This window comes from Echinops telfairi, unplaced genomic scaffold (genome assembly GCF_000313985.2).
Source record: "Echinops telfairi isolate 266 unplaced genomic scaffold, ASM31398v2 ScPeMD7_23;HRSCAF=83, whole genome shotgun sequence".
Lineage (NCBI taxonomy): Eukaryota > Metazoa > Chordata > Mammalia > Afrosoricida > Tenrecidae > Echinops > Echinops telfairi.
The window spans coordinates 63,623,492-63,635,769 of NW_022103920.1; positions in this window are offsets into that span (position 1 = coordinate 63,623,492).

Sequence of the window (12,278 nt, forward strand, 5' to 3'; positions counted from 1 at the left end):
CCGAATTGAGAACTGAGACACTACGCACCACTTTCTTAAGCCTCACAAGAGAGGAAGCACCATAGGGGAAGCCAGGTCCTAGAGATTCTGGTAAATTCCCTGAGCTTGGCTTGGGAGTCAGAACAACTTAATCACAGAATTTCACGTCATCGAGTTTGAACAGTTGGAATTTCCTGGAAGTGCATGGAAGAAGCAAATACATTTTTTCTTTAGAGGAAGATAACCTTATCTAGACTTCAAATAGTTTGTCTAGAACACTTTAATAGAGACCAGAAAGTAGAAATGTGAATGAAAAGAAACAACAGCTGGTTGACCAGACTTAGGCTGGCCGATACAGTGGTACCGATAGATAGACTTTCAATAGGTTTTAAAATAGTGGGATTGGTCATGCTCAATAGTATATAGATATTATTAAAATTTTAAACAAAAAATGTCAGGGAATAAAAAGCAAATACTTAGCATATTTGAAAAAGAACCAAAAATAAATTTTAGAGCTGAAAATAAGAAGTCAATGGATAATGACAGATTAGTCAGAGGTGAAAAAAATCTAGTAAAAAGGTAGGTTAAAAGACAGCATCGAAAATGATCGAGAGAGGAATGAAGGGTCATAAACCTAGGAATTAACTGTTTGAAAGTGAGGTGATATGAGATATGGAGAATACAGTAACAAGGCCACGCACACATTTAGTTTCAGTTCAATGAGGAGAAGAGAGAGGGAATAGAGCAGACACAATATTTGAAAAGATAAAGGTGAGGATTCTCTAAAATTGATGAAATTATCACCCACAGATTTAAGAAATTCAAGCACAAAAAAATACAAAGAAATTCACATTTTATGCATATACTAGCAAAGTATCATAAATTAGAGTAAAACGTAAGGTTTCATCAGCAAACATACATACAATGATATCTTCAAGAGACAAAAAATAGATTGTATGTCTAATAAAACATTATAGAATAATCTTTTCTGCTAAAGACACAGAGAGAAACAGAGAGAATCCATCACTTTCAAAATTACATAAAACTAAATCCTAAATAAATAAACTGCATAAAACTAAATACTAAAATTTTTCTCAACATTTAAAGATATAATCCTAAATGAGTGTTTTATTTTGGAGCATATGAAGTTTGTTGATAAAATGCTGCCTTCTCCACTCCTCCATAAGGAAGGTGAAAATAGACTAAAGCCATGAAGACTGTGACTGGCATTTCTCACTATTGCAAATTGTACCTGCATGCTTTGACACTGGAGCCAGAGAAATGGGGCCGAGACCCCCAGTCTTCATTCCACCCAGGCCACTAGGCTGTGGCTCACAGGAAGGGGTCCTATTCTGGCACTGACAGCGGTAGTGGAGAACCTCTGAACGACCCTGGATTAGTGTATGGCCACCCAGTTGGTCAGGACTCCTATCTCATAAAATAAAATGCCATCAGGACTCATATCTCATCAAATAAAATACCATCAAAAACAGAACGTGGCAGTGTCTTTAACAAATATGTATCTGGAAGTGTGTGTCAGCATTAGAAAAGTTTTGAAAAAAAACTTTAAAAGCAACCAAAGAAAACAGCATTTAAGTTTAGGAGCCTTGTTTGTCATATCATCAAAGGGCTCTTGTTCTTCAACCAGATGTTCAGTGGCTCATGCATTTGAATGTAGTGGACTTATCATAAAGCCATATAATTTATTAGCAAAGAAAAAATTGTTGTGATTGGGATAATAATAATTTTCCACTAAAACATTTGTTTTTCAAAATAAAATAATACAATTGTTGCAGTAAAAATATAAACAGATATTTGAACCTATGATTTCTAAAATCTTTCTAAATCCTTCTTTAGAACTTGAGTTCATTTTCTTCTTTTTTTTTTTTTGAGTTCATTTTCAAAGGAACATAGTGCAAGGTAATAAAAGTTAGAAAGACTTATGATTAGTTAATAAGAGCTTGTAGATGCTGAATACTAAGCTATAGGAGACATAAGAAGTACACAGTTTCAGCGCTACTCCAACATAATTTTGTGTTAATGAGAACTTTCAGATGTATTCATTTTAAAAATTCACTTAAACATAAATGTTTGGATTTATCACATCAAAATGGAATGTTTGTATTTTTGTGTCACTTAAACACACCCTGTAGGTAAATATCACTGAGTCTTAGATAACAATAAGAGCAGGCACCTGTTAGCTAATAAAAACAACGCATAACTTTTGTCTTAGGCTGGGTTCTTTAGAAAAACAAAACCAGAGAGAGAGATTTATACCAAGAAAAGAGTTTACACAATTTTAGAGGCAGGCAAAGTCCAGTCTGTGGATCAGATATCAGGCTGGCAGTTTCTCTCGAGGGGCAGAGTGAACCTGAGATCAACAGGCTCACTGGTAGACTTCAGGCTGCAGAGGCTAATGAATCCAAGACTGACAAGTCAAGTGGCAAGCTGCTGTAGATGTCAAAATCAGTGGGCCACTGATTCAAGTTCAAAGATGAGCCAGATGCAGGATTCAAACACAATCAAAAGCAAGAAACCCCTTTCACAGTGTCCTATTCTATAAGAAACAGTCCACAGGCCCAGGGAGATCTCATCAGGGGGGAATGTCTTAACTCCAAACCACTGACAATCCTGACACAACCAAGTCTACACAGAACCTTAACTATCACAATTGCTGGTGGAGTAAATTTGTTAACAGTGCATGGGATGGTTGTTGCAGTGAGTGTTAAGTTTTCACACAGAATGCTAAGACTTTAGAAATGATTGGGAATCCATCGATTTCAGAAATATTTACTGAAGTATTTAATGTTTTCTGAAGAACAACAAGAAGCATAGCATTTATGAAAGTGAACCAATAAAGGCTATTTCATTCTCCAGCAATTGAATGTAATACCCTCCTTGATTGTACAATCATTTCATCGTTACTCCATGAAAACTGGGTTAGACCGTTTGCAATAGGCATTGACTTATTTCTGCCATGATCTGTGACAGGGACGGCTCTGACAGAGATTATAGAAAAGCTCTCACCGACTACAATGTATCTCAGTTTAAAATTCCAACACTGACATGTAACCATGACAGCAAGGAGCCCCTTCCTCCAGCTCTGCACAATAAAGAAGTGGGATCTTTCAGCACACTATCCATCTAAATGATTAAGTAATGAACTGGGACACGTGTCTGTCACTTGTACATCTGCCTGCTGTGCAGGTACACAAAGAGAGAAGGAAGCCGTCAGGCTGAGCAGCATTTTCCAATCTAGAAGCTTTTAGGAAAATTACAGGGCACTGAAGAATTACAGTTCACATTAGAACTGATTGGCATCACAGTCAAAAGGGGGATGATTCCTGTGGTTTCACAACAGGGATTTGTCTGCGGTGAGGAAAGATAACCACCCCCATATTCACAAAACTAACATGACAGCTAATCTTAAGAAAACATCCATTGAGATCAAGTCTTTCTGGGCTCTTGGGTTAGTATTAAATTGATTTTGATTTTCATAAATGCTAGCCAGTTTTGACTGTGTGTCAATGGCTGCACCGGTAAGATTGCTGGTGGATACTGGAAGGTTACCTCCACGGTCTAGCCTCGAAAGATACCTGGTTTCTGTTTCGTATTGGCAGATGATCGATCGGGTTCCAAAGGAACTGAAACTTTTCATCCCCCAGGTGAGTATGAAAATCAGTTGCAGGTGAATTAATCCGGACTCTTGGCCACCCTATGGGGATCAGAGTAGCAGTGGATCCACCCTACGTGGACCAGAGTAGCTCCGTAGGGTTGTGGTGACCTATCCATTGTAGTCGGGTGCTGAAGCACTTGCATCCCACAGGGCCTGCTCACAGAATTCTCCAGCTTCCTTGTCTAGGAAGAAATGTGCGACATTCAGCAAGCTGGACACGTGAAGTCGCTAATCAGAGTTCTACAAAGGGTTCCTTCTGAGTTTCAGCTCAGAGGTACCAGCACCAACAAGCATGTAACTATAATACTCAGCAAAGGATGAGAAAGTGGTCAATTTAATGTATTAGCAAGGTCCAAATTAATCTTTTACCAAGTCCAAGAGGTTTCAGCAATGCAAAAACAACTCAATTAAAACCTGAGGAAATCTCCCCGTGCTAGATTAGGCAGATTCACTTGTTTTTGAAATAAAGAGATGGTGGCACACTTGTGAAGCCCCGCCTATATTTTATGGAAGCGCATGTGCCACCAAAATGACTTCTCTGTCACCCTTATTAATGGAAGAGAAAGGAATCACAGAAGGAAAAACAGTCACAAAAACAAATCGATCAAAAATTATAAAAATAAGTTTGAAGTATAGTTAATTTCATTCACTATTAGGAAGATATTTATCATTCTAACTGCATCCTTAAAATATCTAAGAGCATTAAAATGTCTAATACCAATTGCATCTCATAGCTCTAATGTGCAGATATTAGAGCAATCTAGTCCCTGGGTACCACCAACAGTTAAATGCTAAACCATTAATCATAAGGTTGGTGGTTCAAATCCATCCAGACGCACCTGTAAAAGGTTATGGAAACTTTTTGATGAGGAATGGTCAAAAGATAGGAACCAAAAACCAATCTGTTGTCATGTTGCTCAGCCTAATTCAGGATTGGCTGTTGTCAGTTGTCACGGAGAGTCCACTCTGACTGACTCATGAAGACCCCGGGGAGGAGGAGCAGGAGTGCTCCCTGGGCCCCCATGGTGGTGACCTTTCAGAGGCAGACCATCAGCTGTGCTTACTGACGTGCCTCTGGACAGGTTTGAACCGCAAACATTATGGCCGTTAGTAGACCACTTAACCATTTGAACCACCCACGGGCTAGGTTGTTTTAATATTATTTGTTTGTCTGTTTGAGATGAGCTTGTTTGTCACTGAAGACTCCAACTCCACTCAATTTTACTTTTCTTCTTCTTTTTTTAAGCCATTCATTCAACCACTATTTATGTTTAAGGGATAAGGAATCTGGAGGGATTAAAAAAATAAACATAATATAAATATTTATACAGCACATCTCAAGAAATGATACCAACAATAGTATCCTATTAAACCCTCCATATATGTGGTTTATTTTTTAGTTAGGTTCATTTAATATTAGCAAGTTAGAACTATGATATGCAATTGATAGTAGTGCAGTAAGTCCAGAGTGGATCTGTCTTGTGAGGAAACAGAATTGCACTAAAATACAGCCATTCAAGAGGCTTTGATAAAGACACTATTTGTAGGGTTATGGGCAAGATTAAGGGAAGCAATAAGAGACCAAAAGAGCTAGAAACTGTGCCTATGACAAGACTTAAGAAAGTAATGATCAGAGCCCAGAAAGAGCTAGCATCAGAGTAGATACTACCCAGCAGGAGATGTTATAGTCTTAGGCATCCAGGGCCATGGCTAGATATCCCTGAAACAAGCAAAGAGGGAATTGTGAAGTAACCCCCGCCTCTTCGCCCTGCCCCACTTCCATCTCCTGTTGATGCATCCCACCGAGAAGAAACCAGCTGTTCAGGGAATATGGGCAATGCTAGCCACCCGGTCAACCAATCAGGGCAACAAATAGGGAGAAAAAAGAGAATGAATTAGACAGGACCAACGTAAGAAAATTAGCATAAAGTGTACACCTATTGGTTATTAGATTTCAAAGTAGCAGCTGTAAACTAAAAGGTAGGTATTTTTTTATTGATGTGTAGTAATTTTAAATATTCCTGCCTCTAATCTTTTATGATCAGGTTTTAAGCTATTGAGCTCTTCTATTGTTAGACTATCAGTTTGCTTTCAAATGTTTGTTATAAACAACCTTGCAATGATCATTCTTTCCTGAGAAGTAACAGGGCGATTGCTGTTGGCTGCTGTTGAGTCGATGATGACTCAAGGTGACCTTGTGGACAACAGAAAGCAATGTTGCCAGGTCTGGGTCATCCTCCTGTTGCAGGCATTGTGCTGATCCAGGCTCCCAGTGGTCTATCTCATTCTCCTTGGCCTTCCACTGCACAGGACATGATGTTCTCTCCTGGAGACAGAACTCTCTGGGTGATGTGGCCAAAGCAAACAAGTTAGACAGTGTTCTGCTGTGTCCCCACAGGTTTTCCTTGGCTGAAGTTCAGACGTAGTTTAAGTTTCTTACTGGGTTTTTTTCGTCTAGCAGCATCACTGAAATCCACCCACTAAGTTGTCCCTGTTGGTATTTAAAATGCCAGGAGTGTAGCATCCGGAATCACAATACTAGGTAAGCCACCGCAGCATGCCAAACTGACAGAAGAGTGGTGAAATAAGGTCACAGAAAAAGAAGTCAACTATTTAGGCTTAATATACTTACAATTACAAGTACACTTAATATACTTACAATTAATGGCAAGAGACAAAAAAATTACTGGAAAAACTCCCTTATCTTTTCATTCCATTTTCCTATGAACTTTTTAAAGCTCCCATATTATAAGATTCACACATTTTGAATGTAGACATTCAGTGACACTTGACAAATGTGTGCATGTGTGTGTGTGTGTGCGTGCATGCCATGGCCAGAATGTGTCATGTGTGCACATAATTCCTCATGTTTGTCACAGAAAAAAGTATGTTGGGAACTGAGGCTCTTATGAGCTAGGACTTAGAGGTACAGGGTATGTGAGTGCTTGAAACTGCTAGCAATCAGTGTGGGTCTGAGCATATACAATTGTTTCCCCATTATTTTATTCTGATCATGGCAGTCCCCACAGCAAACAGAATCCAGTGAGAGGAGCGAGACAAGCCTTAAGGATTGTCATAAAAGCAATTAAGCCACATAAGCAACTGTTATGTATAGAGCACACTGGCTTCGATGTGACCTTGGGGAATTTCTCAAGTTCTGTCTCTCTCTCACTTTGACATACCTCATCAAAAATTGAATTTTTGATGGTTGGATTGGAGCATCTCTACCATCTCTCAGAGTTCTGACGTCTTATTATTTAATGATGCATTGTCCCTAACTTTTAAATTCCCACCTGGAGCAGCTCTAGAGAGACAGGGAAGCAGACATGACTAACCGATGAAGTGATTTTCTTGTCACATAAAAGTGAGGCTGTGTGATTTGCCATCTGGGGTGAAGTCCTGTGAATCTGGTTGTTATGTAAGTCTTTTATGTGCAGGCTGGTCATTTTATGCTCCTGACATGTGCAATTACTTTCTCTTGCCCTCTCCTATTAGAGAGCATTGCATTTCTGTTGTGTTTTTCCCAAACAATAGAACCAAAGCAGCCATCTTTTCACAGACTCATATACTCACAAGTGGAGGTGCATCATATAAGCAATTAATGTTTTAGTGCTAAAAAACCCAGTAATTTAAAAAATACATGAATTTCTTAACAGTGACATTAACTTTGTTTTTATATAAAAGGATGGCAGACACTAAAAGGTGTTTGACCCCTCTAATGATTCCTATCTCACTCGCAGTGAAACTCCAAGTCCCTTGAACGTCTTGCAGTGCACCATGATCCGGTCAACACACCCCTGACCTCTGGAACCTCTTGTCCATGTTTCGCTCCTTTTCTTACTGTCCTTGCACAAACCAAATATGCTCCTGCTTAGAGGTCAGGCTGACTTTTCCTCTTCCTTCAGCGTCTACATAGCTGCCCCTTGATGTCTTTGCTTAAATATCACTATGTCAGTAAACTTTCTTGGTGTCCCTATTTTTAATTACTACTACTAATATTTATATCTTTTAGTTTCATTGGCATATAATTCACATATCATACAGTTCAACAGTTCAATCATTTTTAAAGTTGTACAATCAGCTCCCAATCAATTTTATAACATTTTCTCCTTTTTTGTACTTATTGGTATTAGTTCCCCATTTACCCCCAACCTCTCCTGCCATAGCCCCAAGAAACGATTAATCCAGTTACTGTCCAGTTATAGATTTACCTATCCTGGATTTCCTATACAGAAAAACACACAAAAAACGACAATAAAGTAAACAGTGAAAACTGAAATAGGAAAGAAAGCAGAAATTATTAAATAGTAGAACAACTTTAAAATGGGTCAAAAGGGAGAGCAAATGATGAGGGGTCACATTTTAACGTAAGTGCATCTGCAGTGATCTTCTTTTCAAAGCACCCTACATGAGAGCAAGACTATTCACATCCCTGGTCTAAGGTCAGAGGGGATTTACTGGAGGCTTAATCCAGGCGGCTTTCCCCTCATTTAAAATAAAAGGATTTTTGCTAAAAAATTTAAATTAAGAAGGAGAACAATATACTGTGTTGAAAAATGATTAGCGAAGGAAGAAAACAAAATAAGCACATTAAGGATGTTCTCTGATACATCTATAATTTATTATTATGCATAGCATGAAACATATTCTAATCAATAATTTCTTTTTTTAAATCAGTTTATGGGGGGGGGGCTCATGCAACTCTTATCACAATCCATACATCCAATCTTGACATCCATTGTGTCAAGCACATTTAATTCAATAATTTCTATTCATATATTACAGTGACGTTGATTGCAATCTTTCAATTGTACAGCCATTCTTGCCCTCCTTTTCTGAGGTTCCTCTCCTATGAGCATAAACTCACTCCTGCCCTCACCCCGCCCCCCACACGTCCTATATAACCTTCTGAATTACTGCTAACAGTTGGATTCCATATAGCAATTTTCTTAAAAGTATACAAAGCTCATGACAGATAATATATACGAGTTAAGTCAGACTGATGTTTGATATATAAAGACTTCAAGAGGATATGTTTAATTTATGGTTTCAGGGTTAAAAATGATCTCAGCACAATAATTTCAGGGATTCATTCAGCTTCAATGCTCCAGAAAGTTTGGATTCCGTGATATTTGAACCTGTGTTTACTTTTGTCCAGGATTCTTCATTAGTATTGCAGCTGTCAGGGTGGCCACTGACAACTTCTTAAGACCTCCCAGACACTACTCAACAAGGTAGGGGTAAAATCCAAGGGTCAAACATATAGCAGGTCCATCAATTGGAATGCTCACATTTATTATATTAATTGTTCCTTATCGGCCAACCCCTCCCAAGGAATTTTTGCTATGCTTATTGATGTATCTCAAGCTCCTGAATGTCATCATGATAGGCATTCAGGAAGCATGTATTAAATGAACAGGGAAATTAGATTTATTCCTTAAGTCAGATTTTGCTGAGCCAAGCTATCATTGTAATTAGAGTGACTGTCTCATTGGTCTAGCCACTAGAATTGTCTCATTCTAGCCACCTCTTCCTTATCACCCCTTTCCTTCTGATCCTGTGCAGATGCTGTGACTTGTCTGCTAGCTGGATCATTTCCATACATCCCAAAGTATGATATCTAAGCTTCCTATGAATGTATATAAGAATAAGAAGAATGTGAATCCAGATTTGTTATTTGAAATTTGGAGAAATACTTTGGAGACTCACTCTCCTCAATCTTTCATTTGGTGTCACTTGGTTGCCTGTAATGTTATGAGCTTTCTCAGGCATTTCTTAAAACCGTCATGGTGTCTGAAACCTCCCACATCAACACTCAACTTTCCATCAGAAGACCAGTGCATTCCCATGGGGAGCCGCCTGAGGAGCGGACGCAGCAAGCACAAGAGGGACAAAGGAAATATGACTCGGAATCTCTTTTATTATTATTACTGTTTAGTTCTGGAGTGATTGCTGTAAGAAATTGAATGGTCGCCTTTAAAGTAATCTAGAAGCCTCTGTTCTCTTGACCTCATTGTTGTCAGCTTCTCCATAATTTATGAGAGTTCAATTATTAATACCACAGTCAAGTCAGGTCAGTTTTCTTTCACCTTGTATCTGGATAAAATGACACCTGACACTTGATTTGGGGCGCCCATTCTAACCCCTAATCACTTTTTTTTCTGATTAAGAACACTCCAGGCATCCTTCTTTGCCACCCAACCCCCCCCTCCCCCAACCCTAGTGAACAGTAATGCTAGCCAGGTACAGTTTCGGATATAAGAAATACTTTGGATTGATATGTGTTAAAAGAACAATTGAATACAAAATATGCTCATATCAAAAGACTCCTCTGAACTATGGGAAATTGGGCAGATTTTACAAATGTACCTCTAGCAGAGTTATACACACAGCATAACATGAGCTGTGAAATATTGCTAAATTATTTTAATAAGTGAAACAATTTTTTTGGAAATAATTATACCAACTGACACACTACCTGTATAAGTGTGGGTAGACTAGAGAAAACAAATCCACAGAAACTCATATATGTATAAAAGAATTTAATATAAAGGGTAAGTACACATTAAGAAAGCATCTCAACCCAGTACTGTCCCATCCCATAAGTCCAACATTAGCCCATATGTCCAACACCGATCTATAAAGTCCTCCTCAATCTCACAAAACACATGTAATGATGCCAAATGCAGGAGGAAAGCCAAACCAGTGAGCATGTAAGCATCTCAGCGCTGGTAGGGGTCTCTATGCGGCTTCTCCAGCACCCAGGGCTGCATTAGGACAGGTCCATGTGGCTTCTCCGCAGAGATGTCTCACAGGAAGTGAGCCTTGCCAGCTAAGGCAGCCACACACTGGTCTGATCATCAGAGAATAAGAAACAAGAAAGGCGAGGCTTGCTGATCCATTTATCTCTCTGCCCTTCAGTTAATCCCACATGTGTTCATAGGCCAGGTTGGCACAATAAACCCTAACTATCACACTACCTCACCTTTCTCCTATAGCATATCTAGTAGGTTCCAAATCCTGACCTTTTGCTTCACAGCCTAATCCTTAACCTACTATACTACCAAGGCTCCTGAAATAATTACAGATGTGTATATAAATAAAAGTCATATCAGTGGAATTATTTTCAATGACAAAGAGAAATAGATTACTTATAGAATACAGGGCATGTAAAAAATGCTACAAAATCCCATTGCTGTTAGGTGGTGTCGAGTCTGCTCCACCCCATAGCAACCCTGTGTATAAAGAACAAAATACTGCCAAGTCTTGCTTCACCCTGGCCATTCTTGTTAAGCTCGAGTCCATTCGTGCAGTTCCTCTGTCAAGCCTTGCTGCCCTGGGCCATAGCTTTCTTGCTGACACTCGATGATGGCTTTTCCAGGAGTGGTTATGAGCCGGGCGGTTAACTGCAGTTTTAGCAGTTGGAAATCACCAGCTGTACCTCAAAATTAGAAAGGAGAAAGATGGGCTTTCGACTGCCATTAAGAGTTACCATCGCAGACACTCGCAGGGGCACTGCTACCTTGTCCTATTGGGTTGCTGTCAGTCCACCACATCGACCCAATAGCAGGGTCATTTTATTGTTATTATTTTGTTGTTGAACATCTCCCTGATAACATGTCCAAAGTATATGAGATGGAGTTCTTGCCGTTCTCACTTTTAAAGAACATTCTGGTTGTACTTCTTCTAAGATATTTGATGGCTCTTCCGGCAGTCCATGGCACTTTCAGTATTTTCTGTCTACACCATAATTCAAATGTGTCAATTCTTCTAAGGTCTTCAGTACTCATTGTGTAACTTTCACAGGAATCTGAGTCAATTGAAAACACCGTGATTGGGCCAGACGCCCCTTAGCCCTCAGAGGGACTTAGTACTTGAAAAGGGTCTTGTGCAGCGGGTCTGCTCGGTTCAATATGCCTTTTGCTTTCTTCTGTGCTGTTTCCATGAGTGTGGGCTGTGGGTCCAAGTAAAATGGAATCTTTGACAAATTCAGTTTTTGTCTGCTTATCATGATGTTGTTCATTCAACAAGTTGTGAGAATTTTTGCCTGTATTTTGAACTGTGATCCATACTTGGCTACATTTCTGCCAGTTTGTGGTACCATGAAGGCTTATGTCTTATTTCTAAGCTGAAAGCGATGTCACTGGTATGTCACACACCAGCAGAGTCACCCAAAGTGAACAGGTTTCAGCAGAGCTTCCAGCATGAGAACAGACTACAGAGAAGGCATAGGCTGTCCACCTCAGAGGAATTAGCCACTGGAAACGCTCTGAATCTAAGTCAATATTGGTTGAGCTCGAAAGAAATGAATGTGCTAAGAAGTTCATAGAAACCCCTGATCAGATGCCTGATACCTGGACAGGGGTTTCTATGAACTTCTTAGCACATTCATTTCTTTCAAACACATCTAAGACCCAGAACAAAACCATACCCAAGGTGAATTGTGGGGAGGGGCGTGGGGTGGAGACCCAATGCCCATCTGTAGACACTTGGATAGTCCCTCACAGAGGGATCACAGGGAAGAGATGACCCAGTCAGGGTGCAGTATAGCACCAATGAAACACAACTTTCCTCTAGTCCTTTGGTGCTTCCTTCCCCCACTACCATGACCTCAATTCTACCT